Raw genomic sequence first — 13,853 nt, forward strand, 5'->3', positions numbered from 1 at the left:
AGGAAGGGCGTGGCCCTTGCCCCCAGTGATATCAGAGATAATCTCTTTCAAGTCAGGGCCAAAGAGTGTTTTCCCCTTGAAAGGAATGTCAAGCAATTTGTTCTTGGAAGACGCATCCGCTGCCCAAGATTTTAACCAAAGCGCTCTGCGCCACAATAGCAAACCCAGAATTTTTTCGCCGCTAACCTAGCCAATTGCAAGGTGGCGTCTAGGGTGAAAGAATTAGCCAATTTAAGAGCACGAATTCTGTCCATAATCTCCTCATAAGAAGAAGAATTACTAATAATCGCCTTTCCTAGCTCATCAAACTAGAAACACGCGGCTGCAGTGACAGGGACAATGCATGCAATTGGTTGTAGAAGGGAACCTTGCTGAACAAACATCTTTAGCAGACCTTCTAATTTTTTATCCATAGGATCTTGGAAAGCACAACTATCTTCTATGGGTATAGTGGCGCGCTTGTGTAGAGTAGAAACCGCCCCCTCGACCTTGGGGACTGTCTGCCATCAGTCCTTTCTGGGGTCGACTATAGGAAAACAATTTTATAAATATGGGGGGAGGTACTAAAGGTATACCGGGCCTGTCCCATTCTTTACTAACAATGTACGCCACCCGCTTGGATATAGGAAAAGCTTCGGGGGGCCCCGGGGCCTCTAAGAACTTTTCCATTTTACATAGTGGTTCTGGAATGACCAGATAATCACAATCATCCAAATTGGATAACACCTCCTTAAGCAGAGCGCGGAGATGTTCCAACTTAAATTTAAAAGTAATCACATCAGGTTCAGCTTGTTGAGAAATGTTTCCTGAATCTGAAATTTCTCCCTCAGACAAAACCTCCCTGGCCCCCTCAGACTGGTGTAGGGGCCCTTCGGAAACCATATCATCAGCGCTCTCATGCTCTACAGAATTTTCTAAAACAGAGCAGTCGCGCTTTCGCTGATAAGTGGGCATATTGGCTAAAATGTTTTTGATAGAATTATCCATTACAGCCGTTAAATGTTGCATAGTAAGGAGTATTGGCGCACTAGATGTACTAGGGGCCTCCTGTATGGGCAAGACTGGTGTAGACGAAGGAGGGGATGATGCAGTACCATGCTTACTCCCCTCACTTGAGGAATCATCTTGGGCATCATTTTTACTAAATTTTTTTATGACATAAAAAACATATAGTTAAATGAGAAGGAACCTTGGTTTCCCCACAGTCAGAACACAATCTATCTGGTAGTTCAGACATGTTAAACAGGCATAAACTTGATAACAAAGCACAAAAAACGTTTTAAAATAAAACCGTTACTGTCACTTTAAATTTTAAACTAAACACACTTTATTATTGCAATTGCGAAAAAGTATGAAGGAATTGTTCAAAATTCACCAAAATTTCACCACAGTGTCTTAAAGCCTTAAAAGTATTGCACACCAAATTTGGAAGCTTTAACCCTTAAAATAACGGAACCGGAGCCGTTTTTATATTTAACCCCTTTACAGTCCCTGGAATCTGCTTTGCTGAGACCCAAAAGGGGGAATACGATACCAAATGATGCCTTCAGAAAGACTTTTCTATGTATCAGAGCTCCACACACATGCAGCTGCATGCCATGCTGTCCTCAAAAACAAGTGCGCCATACCGGCGCGAAAATGAGGCTCTGACTATGATTAGGGAAAGCCCCTAAAGAATAAGGTGTCTAAAACAGTGCCTGCCGATATAATCATATCAAAGTACCCAGAATAAATGATTCCTCAAGGCTAAATATGTGTTAATAATGAATCGATTTAGCCCAGAAAAAGTCTACAGTCTTAATAAGCCCTTGTGAAGCCCTTATTTACTATCTTAATAAACATGGCTTACCGGATCCCATAGGGAAAATGACAGCTTCCAGCATTACATCGTCTTGTTAGAATGTGTCATACCTCAAGCAGTAAGAGACTGCACACTGTTCCCCCAACTGAAGTTAATTGCTCTCAACAGTCCTGTGTGGAACAGCCATGGATTTTAGTTACGGTGCTAAAATCATTTTCCTCATACAAACAGAAATCTTCATCTCTTTTCTGTTTCTGAGTAAATAGTACATACCAGCACTATTTTAAAATAACAAACTCTTGATTGAATAATAAAAACTACAGTTAAACACTAAAAAACTCTAAGCCATCTCCGTGGAGATGTTGCCTGTACAACGGCAAAGAGAATGACTGGGGTAGGCGGAGCCTAGGAGGGATCATGTGACCAGCTTTGCTGGGCTCTTTGCCATTTCCTGTTGGGGAAGAGAATATCCCACAAGTAAGGATGACGCCGTGGACCGGACACACCTATGTTGGAGAAAGTTGCGTTATTTAATTCCCTATAGCACTGCCATTACAAGTTTAAAAAAACACTGCTTGTGCGGGCGATATGGAGATTTCTAACATAACATAAACCCGAGTCTAAACACCCCTAATCTGCTGCCCCTGACATCGCCGACTCCTGCCTACAGTTATTAACCCCTAATCGCCGCTCCCGATATCGTCGCCACCTAAATAAAGCTATTAACCCTTAAACCTCTGGCCTCCCACATCACTACCACTAAATAAAACTATTAACCCCTAAACCTCCAGCCCCCCACATTGCAACAACCAAAATTAAACTATTAACCCCTAACGTAACCCTAACACCCCCTAACTTTAACATAATTAAAATAGATCTAAATTAAACTTACAATTATTAACAAAATAATACCTATTAACCCCTAAACCGCCCACATCGCTAAAACCTAAATTAAACTATATTAACACCTAAACCAAACCCTAACGTAACGCTAACACCCCCTAACTTCAACATAATGAAATTAAATCTAAATAAAAGTTACTATTATTAACTAAATAATACCTAGTTAAAATTAAATACTTACCAGTAAAATAAAACCTTAGCTAGCTGCAATATAACTAATAGTTATATTGTAGCTAGCTTAGGTTTTATGTTAACTAGGTAGACTAGTTAGTAAATAGTTATTAACTATTTAATAACTACCTAGTTAAAATAAATACAAACATACCTGTGAAATAAAACATAAGCTACCTTACACTAAAATCTAACATTACAAAAAATAAAAAAACACTAAAATCACAAAAATAAAAAAACCTACCATTACAAAAAAAACCACGAAATTATCCCAAAAAATAAAGATTATTCCTATTCTAATACCCTTTTTTTAAAAAAAAACCACCCCAAAATAAAAAAGCCTAATCTAGAATAAACTACCAAGGGCCTTAAAAGGGCCTTTTGGGGAGCCCTTAAAATGGCCTTTTGTAGGGCATTGCCCTGAGATAAACAGCTCATTCTTTCATGTAATTGGCAAGAGTCCATGAGCTAGTGACGTATGGGATATACAATCCTACCAGGAGGGGCAAAGTTTTCCAAACCTCAAAATGCCTATAAATACACCCCTCACCACACCCAAAATTCAGTTTTACAAACTTTCAGCTAGATTTAGCGTTCTGCGTTAGCCGTCAAAAGCAGCGTTAAGGGGTCCTAACGCTGCTTTTGGCCGCCCGCAGGTATTTAGAGTCAGGCAGGAAACGGTCTAACGCTCACTTCCTTACCGCGACTCCAGGCTACCGCAGATCCCCTTACGCCAATTGCGTATCCTATCTTTTCAATGGGATCTGCCTAATGCCGGTATTTGGAGTCTCCTACCGACAAAAAAAGTCAGTAGTTAAGAGTTTTATGGGCTAACGCCGGAATATAAAGCTCTTAACTACACTAACACCCATAAATGACCTATGTACCCCTAAACCGAGCCCCCCCCACATCGCCGCCACTATAATACATTTTTTTAACCCCTAATCTGCAGACCGGACACCGCCACCACGTACATTATACCTATGAACCCCTAATCTGCTGCCCCTAACATTGCCGACACCTATATTATATTTATTAACCAATAATCTGCCCCCCCCCCCAACGTCGCCGCTACCTAACTACAAGTATTAACCCCTAATCTGCCGACCGGACCTCGCCGCCACTATAATAAATGTATTAACCCCTAAACTGCCGCACACTCCCGCCTGGCAAACACTATAATAGATATTATTAACCCCTAATCTGCCCTCCCTAACATCGCCGCCACCTACCTACAATTATTAACCCCTAATCTCCCACCCGTAACGCCGCCGCTACTATAATAAAGTTATTAACCCCTAAACCTAAGCCTAACCCTAACATCCCCCTAACATAAATATAATTTAAATTAAACGAAATAATATTCCTATTATTAAATAAATTAATCCTATTTAAAACTAAATACTTATCTAGAAAATAAACCCTAATATAGCTACAATATAACTAATAATTACATTGTATCTATTTTAGGATTTATATTTATTTTACAGGCAACTTTGTATTTATTTTAACTAGGTACAATAGCTATTAAATAGTTATTAACTATTTAATAGCTACCTAGTTAAAATAATTACAAAATTACATGTAAAATAAATCCTAACCTAAGTTACAAATACACCTAACACTACACTATCAATAAATTAATTAAATGAATTACCTACAATTATCTAATATAAAATACAATTAAATAAACTAAACTATATTACAAAAAAAACAAACACTAAATTACAAAAAATAAAAAAATATTACAATAATTTTAATCTAATTACACCTAATCTAAGCCCCCTAATAAAATAAAAAAGCCCCCCAAAATAAAAAAATTCCCTACCCTATTCTAAATTACAAAAGTAATCAGCTCTATTACCAGCCCTTAAAAGGGCTTTTTGCGGGGCATTGCCCCAAAGTAATCAGCTCTTTTACCTGTAAAAAAAATACTAACCGACTGAAGATCTCCCTACCTTGAGTCGTCTTCAATCAGCCGAGCCGAAGTCTTCATCCAATCCGGGCGATGTGATCCTCCATCCGGTAGAAGTCTTGATCCAAGCGGCAAAGAAGAGGTCTTCCATCCGGGCGATGTCTTCTTCCAAGCGGCATCTTCTATCTTCTGTCTTCCGGATCCATCTTCATCCCGCCGACGCAGAACATCCTCCTTCCCCAACGGACTAACGACGAATGAAGGTTCCTTTAAGGGACGTCATCCAAGATGGCGTCCCTCGAATTCCGATTGGCTGATAGGATTCTATCAGCCAATCAGAATTAAGGTAGGAAAAATCTGATTGGCTGATTCCATCGCCGGGATGGAAGACCTCTTCTTTGCCGCTTGGATCAAGACTTCGCCCGGATGGAGGACCTATTCTTTGCCGCTTGGATCAAGACTATCGGATGGAGGATCACATCGCCCGGATTGGATGAAGACTTCGGCTCGGCTGAGTGAAGACGACTCAAGATAGGGAGATCTTCAGGGGGTTAGTGATAGGTTTTTTTAAGGGGGGTTTGGGTGGGTTAGAATAGGGGTATGTGGGTGGTGGGTTGTAATGTTGGGGGTATTGTATTTTCTTTTACAGGTAAAAGAGCTGATTACTTTGGGGCAATGCCCCGCAAAAAGCGCTTTTAAGGGCTGGTAATAGAGCTGATTACTTTTGTAATTTAGAATAGGGTAGGGAATTTTTTTATTTTGGGGAGCTTTTTTATTTTATTAGGGGGCTTAGATTAGGTGTAATTAGATTAAAATTATTGTAATATTTTTTTATTTTTTGTAATTTAGTGTTTGTTTGCTTTTGTATTATAGATTAGTTTATTTAATTGTATTTTAGTTTAGCTAATTGTAGGTAATTTATTTAATTAATTTAATGATAGTGTAGTGTTAGGTTTAATTGTAACTTAGGTTAGGATTTATTTTACAGGTAATTTTGTAATTATTTTAACTAGGTAGCTATTAAATAGTTATTAACTATTTAAAAGCTATTGTACCTAGTTAAAATAAATACAAAGTTGCCTGTAAAATAAATATAAATCCTAAAATAGATACAATGTAACTATTAGTTATATTGTAGCTATATTAGGGTTTATGTGATAGGTAAGTATTTAGTTTTAAATAGGAATAATTTATTTAATAATAGGAATATTATTTAGTTTAATTTAAATTATATTTATGTTAGGGGGGTGTTAGGGTTAGGCTTAGACTTAGGTTTAGGGGTTAATACATTTATTATAGTAGTGGCGACGTTGCGGGCAGGAGATTAGGGGTTAATAATGGTAGGTAGGTGGCAGCGATGTTAGGGAGGGTAGATTAGGGGTTACTACAATTTACTCTAGTGTTTGCGAGGCGGGAGTGCGGCGGTTTAGGGGTTAATACATTTATTATAGTGGCGGCGCGGTCCGGTCGGCAGATTAGGGGTTAATACTTTTAGTTAGGTTGCAGCGACGTTGGGGGGGGGGCAGATTAGGGGTTAATAAATATAATGTAGGTGTCGGCGATGTTAGGGGCAGCAGATTAGGGGTTCATAGGGATAATATAGGTGGCGGCGGTGTCCGGTCGGAAGATTAGGGGTTAATAATATAATGCAGGTGTCAGCGATAGCGGGGGCAGCAGATTAGGGGTTAATAAGTGTAAGGTTAGGGGTGTTTAGACACGGGGTTCATGTTAGGGTGTTAGGTGTAGACTTAGAGAACTCTGCTTTTTTGCAGGTGTTAGGTTTTTTTCCAGCCAGCTCAGCCCCATTGTTTCCTATGGGGATATCGTGCACAAGCACATTTTTTCAGCTTACCGCTACTGTAGGCAACGCTGGTATTGAGAGTTGAAGGGAAGGTAAATTCTGCTCAACGCTCCCTTTTCTGAGCCTAACGCAGCCACTCAGACAACTCTAAATACCAGCATTGTCTTAAGGGTGCGCTGGGAAAAAAAGCATTGTTAGCTACACGGGTCTTTACTGACAAAACTCTAAATCTAGGCGTTTGCCTCCTATGGAGGTGGTGAAGTAAGTTTGTGCTTGATTTTTATGATTTCTTCTATGATAAGCACTTCTAAGCATTCTGAAGCCCAATTCCTCTCAGGGTACAGTGTTTGTCAGAGGGATGTGAAGAGAGTATTGCCTGTTTGATTTTATGGTTTTCCTCGCGGGAAATCTTTTCAGGGGTTCTTTGTTATCGGTTGTAGGGATTCCTATCCTACCTCCATTTTCAGATCGACAATATACTCTTACATACCATTACCTCTGCTGATAGCTTTCAGTACTGGTTTGGCTATCTGCTATATGTGGATGGGTGTCTTTCGGTAAGTATGTATCATTATTTTAAGACACTCTCAGCTATGGTTTGGCGCTTTATGTATTAATGTAAAGTTTTAAATATATGTATTTTACTTATATTTGCCATGAGTCAGGTCTTTGTGTATTTCCCTTTGCTGTCCAGCAGTTTCATTATTGGAATCATGTTTAGGAATATTGTCTTACCTGGGTTATAGTCTTTTTTCAATTTGACTTGTTTTTTCTTGGAAAACTTGCGGGCAAATTAAGCTCGCGAGGGCGCAAAATGCTGTATTGTTGGCGCAAGAATTTTTTCTGGGCACGAATGTGCGTCGGTCATGATGAAAGTTCGTCATTTCCTGCGTCATGACGCAAGTTCGTCATTTCCTGCATCTTAGTTGACGCTGGGTTGTTTGGCACAAAATTGTGTTATGATGCGAGTTGCTTCCGGTGAAAACTCTGTGAAAAGGCTTTTCTGAAATGTGTTTCAGATCTAGAGCTTTCAGGAGTGATTGTACCAGTTCCATTTCTGGAACAGGGTCTGGGTTTTTATTCAAATCTATTCATTGTCCCGAAGAAGGAAAATTCTTTCAGACCAGTTCTAGATCTGAAGTTTTTTTAATCATTTTGTAAGAGTCCCAACTTTCATGATGGTGACTATAAGGACTATTCTGCCTTTTTTTCAGGAAGGTCATTACATGTCCTCAATAGACTTACAGGATGCGTATCATCATATACCGATTCATCCAGACAATTATCGGTTTCTGAGATTCTCTTTTCTAGACAAGCATTACCAGTTTGTTGCTCTCCCATTTGGCCTAGCAACAGCTCCAAGAATCTTTAGAAGGTTCTCGTGCCCTTCTATCTGTTATCAGAGAGCAGGGTATTGCGGTGTTTCCTTATTTGGACAATATCTTGGTACTGGCTCAATCTTATCATTTAGCAGAATCTCACAAAAATCAACTTGTGTTGTTTCTTCGAAGACATGGTTGGAGGATCAATTTATCAAAGAGTTCCTTGATTCCTCAGCAAGGGTCACCTTTTTAGGTTTCCAGATAGATTCAGTGTCCATGAATTTGTCTTTAACAGACAAGAGACGAATTAAATTGGTTTCTGCCTGTCAAAACCTTCAGTCTCGATCATTCCCTTCAGTGGCTATGTGCATGGAAGTTTTAGGTCTCATGACTGCAGCATCAGACGCGATCCCCTTTGCTCATTTTCATATGAGACCTCTGCAGCTTTGCATGCTGAATCAATGGTGCAGGGATTATACTTGGGTATCACAGTTGATATACTTCCCAGCATTCAACTCTCTCTGTCCTGGTGGTTAGTCCATCATCGGATTATTCAAGGGGCCTCTTTTGTTAGTCCTGCCTGGACTGTGATTTCAATAGATGCAAGTCTCACAGGTTGGGGAGCTGTCTGGGGGTCTCTGACAGCACAAGGAGTTTGGAATCCTCAAGAGGCAAGGTTACCAATCAATATTTTAGAACTCTGTGCTATTTTCAGGGCTCTTCAGGCTTGGCCGATGTTAAAGAGAGAATTACTCATTCATTTTCAGACAGGCACTATCACAACTGTGGCATATGTCAATCATCAAGTGGGGGCTCGCAGTCCTTTAGCGATGAAAGAAGTACCTTAGATACTTTTTTGGGCGGAATCCAACTCCTGTCTAATTTCTGCAATACATATTCCAGGTGTAGACAATTGGGAAGCGGATTATCTCAGTCGTCAGTCTTTACATCCAGGGGAGTGGTCTCTCCATCCTGATGTATTTTGTCAGATTGTACAGATGTGGGGTCTCCCCAAAATAGATCTGATGGCTTCCCATGTAAACAAGAAGCTTCCCAGGTACCTTTCCAGGTCCAGGGATCCTCAGGCGCAGATGGTGGATGCGTTAGCAGTTCCTTGGTTTTACCAACCTGCTTAAATTTTTCCGCCTCTAGTTCTCCTTCCAAGGGTGATCTCCAAGATCATATTGGAGCAATCGCATGTGTTTCTGATAGCACCAGCAAGGCCTCACAGATTTTGGTATGCGGACCTTGTCCGCATTTGTCCAGTTGCCAACCTTGGCCACTTCCTTTAAGACCATACCTTCTATTATAAGGGCCGTTTTTCCATCAGGATCCCAAATCGCTAAATTTGAAGGTATGGAAATTGAACGTTTAGTGCTTAGTCATATAGGTTTCTCTGACTCAGTGATTAATACTATACTACAGGCTCGTAAGTCTGTTTCAAGAAAACATAATTTATGCTTACCTGATAAATTCCTTTCTTCTGTAGTGTGATCAGTCCACGGGTCATCATTACTTCTGGGATATTACTCCTCCCCAACAGGAAGTGCAAGAGGATTCACCCAGCAGAGCTGCATATAGCTCCTCCCCTCTACGTCACTGCCAGTCATTCGACCAAGGACCAACGAGAAAGGAGAAGCCAAGGGTGTAGTGGTGACTGGAGTATAACTTAAAAAATATTTACCTGCCTTAAAAACAGGGCGGGCCGTGGACTGATCACACTACAGAAGAAAGGAATTTATCAGGTAAGCATAAATTATGTTTTCTTCTGTTAAGTGTGATCAGTCCACGGGTCATCATTACTTCTGGGATACCAATACCAAAGCAAAAGTACACGGATGACGGGAGGGATAGGCAGGCTCTTTATACAGAAGGAACCACTGCCTGAAGAACCTTTCTCCCAAAAATAGCCTCCGAGGAAGCAAAAGTGTCAAATTTGTAAAATTTGGAAAAAGTATGAAGCGAAGACCAAGTTGCAGCCTTGCAATCTGCTCAACAGAGGCCTCATTCTTGAAGGCCCAAGTGGAAGCCACAGCTCTAGTAGAATGAGCTGTAATTCTTTCAGGAGGCTGCTGTCCAGCAGTCTCATAAGCTAAACGAATTATGCTACGAAGCCAAAAAGAAAGAGAGGTAGCAGAAGCCTTTTGACCTCTCCTCTGACCAGATTAAACGACAAACAGAGAAGACGTTTGTCGAAATTCCTTAGTTGCCTGTAAGTAAAATTTTAGAGCACGGACTACGTCCAGGTTGTGCAGTAGACGTTCCTTCTTCGAAGAAGGATTTGGGCACAAAGAAGGAACAACAATCTCTTGATTGATATTCCTGTTAGTGACTACCTTAGGTAAGAACCCAGGTTTAGTACGCAGAACTACCTTATCCGAATGAAAAATCAAATAAGGAGAATCACAATGTAAGGCTGATAACTCAGAGACTCTTCGAGCCGAGGAAATAGCCATTAAAAATAGAACTTTCCAAGATAACAACTTTATATCAATGGAATGAAGGGGTTCAAACGGAACGCCCTGTAAAACATTAAGAACAAGGTTTAAACTCCATGGTGGAGCAACAGTTTTAAACACAGGCTTAATCCTGGCCAAAGCCTGACAAAAAGCCTGGACGTCTGGAACTTCTGACAGACGTTTGTGTAACAGAATGGACAGAGCTGAGATCTGTCCCTTTAATGAACTAGCAGATAAACCCTTTTCTAAACCTTCTTGTAGAAAAGACAATATCCTAGGAATCCTAACCTTACTCCAAGAGTAACCTTTGGATTCACACCAATATAGGTATTTACGCCATATCTTATGGTAAATCCTTCTGGTAACAGGCTTCCTAGCCTGTATTAAGGTATCAATAACTGACTCAGAAAACCCACGTCTTGATAAAATCAAGCGTTCAATTTCCAAGCAGTCAGCTTCAGAGAAGTTAGATTTTGATGTTTGAAAGGACCCTGTATCAGAAGGTCCTGTTTCAGAGGTAGAGACCAAGGTGGACAGGATGACATGTCCACCAGGTCTGCATACCAAGTCCTGCGTGGCCATGCAGGTGCTATTAGAATCACTGATGCTCTCTCCTGTTTGATTCTGGCAATCAATCGAGGAAGCATCGGGAAGGGTGGAAACACGTAAGCCATCCTGAAGTCCCAAGGTGCTGTCAGGGCATCTATCAGGACTGCTCCTGGATCCCTGGATCTGGACCCGTAACGAGGAAGCTTGGCGTTCTGTCGAGACGCCATGAGATCTATCTCTGGTTTGCCCCAACGTCGAAGTATTTGGGCAAAGACCTCCGGATGAAGTTCCCACTCCCCCGGATGAAAAGTCTGACGACTTAAGAAATCCGCCTCCCAGTTCTCCACTCCCGGGATGTGGATTGCTGACAGGTGGCAAGAGTGAGACTCTGCCCAGCGAATTATCTTTGATACTTCCATCATTGCTAGGGAGCTTCTTGTCCCTCCCTGATGGTTGATGTAAGCTACAGTCGTGATGTTGTCCGACTGAAACCTGATGAACCCCCGAGTTGTCAACTGGGGCCAAGCCAGGAGGGCATTGAGAACTGCTCTCAATTCCAGAATGTTTATTGGCAGGAGACTCTCCTCCTGACTCCATTGTCCCTGAGCCTTCAGAGAATTCCAGACGGCACCCCAACCTAGAAGGCTGGCGTCTGTTGTTACAATTGTCCAGTCTGGTCTGCTGAATGGCATCCCCCTGGACAGATGTGGCCGAGAAAGCCACCATAGAAGAGAATTTCTGGTCTCTTGATCCAGATTCAGAGAAGGGGACAAGTCTGAGTAATCCCCATTCCACTGACTTAGCATGCACAGTTGCAGTGGTCTGACGTGTAAGCGTGCAAAGGGTACTATGTCCATTGCCGCTACCATTAAGCCGATTACCTCCATGCATTGAGCCACTGACGGGTGTTGAATGGAATGAAGGGTGCGGCAAGCACTTTGAAGTCTTGTTAACCTGTCCTCTGTCAGGTAAATCTTCATTTCTACAGAATCTATAAGAGTCCCCAGGAAGGGAACTCTTGTGAGTGGAACGAGTGAACTTTTCTTTTCGTTCACCTTCCATCCATGTGACCTTAGAAAAGCCAGTACTAACTCTGTATGAAACTTGGCAGTTTGAAAGCTTGAAGCTTGTATCAGAATATCGTCTAGGTACGGAGCTACCGAGATTCCCCGCGGTCTTAGTACCGCCAGAAGAGCACCCAGAACCTTTGTGAAGATTCTTGGAGCTGTAGCCAATCCGAATGGAAGAGCTACAAACTGGTAATGCCTGTCTAGGAAGGCAAACCTTAGGTACCGGTAATGATCTTTGTGAATCGGTATGTGAAGGTAAGCATCCTTTAAATCCACTGTGGTCATGTACTGACCCTTTTGGATCATAGGTAAAATTGTCCGAATAGTCTCCATTTTGAACGATGGAACTCTTAGGAATTTGTTTAGGATCTTTAAATCCAGGATTGGTCTGAAAGTTCCCTCCTTTTTGGGAACTACAAACAGATTTGAATAAAACCCTTGTCCCTGTTCCGACCGTGGAACTGGATGGATTACTCCCATTAACAAGAGCTCTTGAACGCAGCGTAGAAACGCCTCTTTCTTTGTTTGGTTTGTTGACAACCTTGATAGATGAAATCTCTCTTTTGGAGGAGAGTATTTGAAGTCCAGAAGGTATCCCTGAGATATTATCTCTAGCGCCCAGGGATCCTGGACATCTCTTGCCCAAGCCTGGGCGAAGAGAGAAAGTCTGCCCCCCACTAGATCCGATCCCGGATCGGGGGCCCTCAATTCATGCTGTCTTAGGGGCAGCCGCAGGTTTCCTGGCCTGCTTGTCCTTGTTCCAAGACTGGTTAGGTCTCCAGCCTTGTCTGAAGCGAGCAACAGATCCCTCTTGTTTTGGAGCAGAGGAAGTTGATGCTGCTCCTGCTTTGAAATTCCGAAAGGAACGAAAATTAGACTGCCTAGCCTTAGGTTTGGCTCTGTCTTGAGGTAGGGCGTGGCCCTTACCTCCTGTAATGTCAGCGATAATTTCTTTCAAACCGGGCCCAAATAAGGTCTGCCCTTTGAAAGGTATATTAAGTAATTTGGACTTAGAAGTAACATCAGCTGACCAGGATTTTAGCCACAGTGCTCTGCGCGCCTGAATGGTGAATCCGGAATTCTTAGCCGTAAGTTTAGTTAAATGTACTACGGCTTCCGAAATGAATGAATTAGCTAGCTTAAGGATTCTAAGCCTGTCCGTAATGTCGTCCAGAGTAGCTGAACTAATGTTCTCTTCCAGAGACTCAATCCAGAATGCCGCTGCAGCCGTGACCGGCGCAATGCATGCAAGGGGTTGCAATATATAACCTTGTTGAACAAACATTTTCTTAAGGTAACCCTCTAACTTTTTATCCATTGGATCTGAAAAGGCACAGCTATCCTCCACCGGGATAGTGGTACGCTTAACTAAAGTAGAAACTGCTCCCTCCACCTTAGGGACCGTTTGCCATAAGTCCCGTGTGATGGTGTCTATTGGAAACATCTTTCTAAATATCGGAGGGGGTGAGAACGGCACACCGGGTCTATCCCACTCCTTAGTAATAATTTCAGTTAGTCTCTTAGGTATAGGAAAAACGTCAGTACTCGTTGGTACAGCAAAATATTTATCCAACCTACACATTTTCTCTGGTATTGCAACTGTGTTACAATCATTCAGAGCCGCTAACACCTCCCCTAGTAATACACGGAGGTTTTCCAGCTTAAATTTAAAATTTGAAATATCTGAATCCAATCTGTTTGGATCAGAACCGTCAGCCGCAGAATGAAGCTCTCCGTCCTCATGTTCTGCAAGTTGTGACGCAGTATCTGACATGGCCCTAGCATTATCAGCGCACTCTGTTCTCACCCCAGAGTGATCACGCTTGCCTCTTAGCTCTGGTAATTTAGCCAAAACCTCAGTC

At 41.7% G+C, this 13,853-nt stretch overlaps 1 protein-coding gene across 2 annotated transcripts in view; it reads left to right on the forward strand.

Annotated features, from left to right (window-relative positions):
- CILP (cartilage intermediate layer protein) overlaps positions 1-13,853 on the forward strand; it is a 163,238-nt gene that overhangs the window by 123,112 nt on the left and 26,273 nt on the right. The gene's annotated exons all lie outside the window — the stretch shown is intronic.

The sequence above is a fragment of the Bombina bombina genome, chromosome 6 (assembly GCF_027579735.1).
Source record: "Bombina bombina isolate aBomBom1 chromosome 6, aBomBom1.pri, whole genome shotgun sequence".
Classification (NCBI taxonomy): Eukaryota; Metazoa; Chordata; class Amphibia; order Anura; family Bombinatoridae; genus Bombina; species Bombina bombina.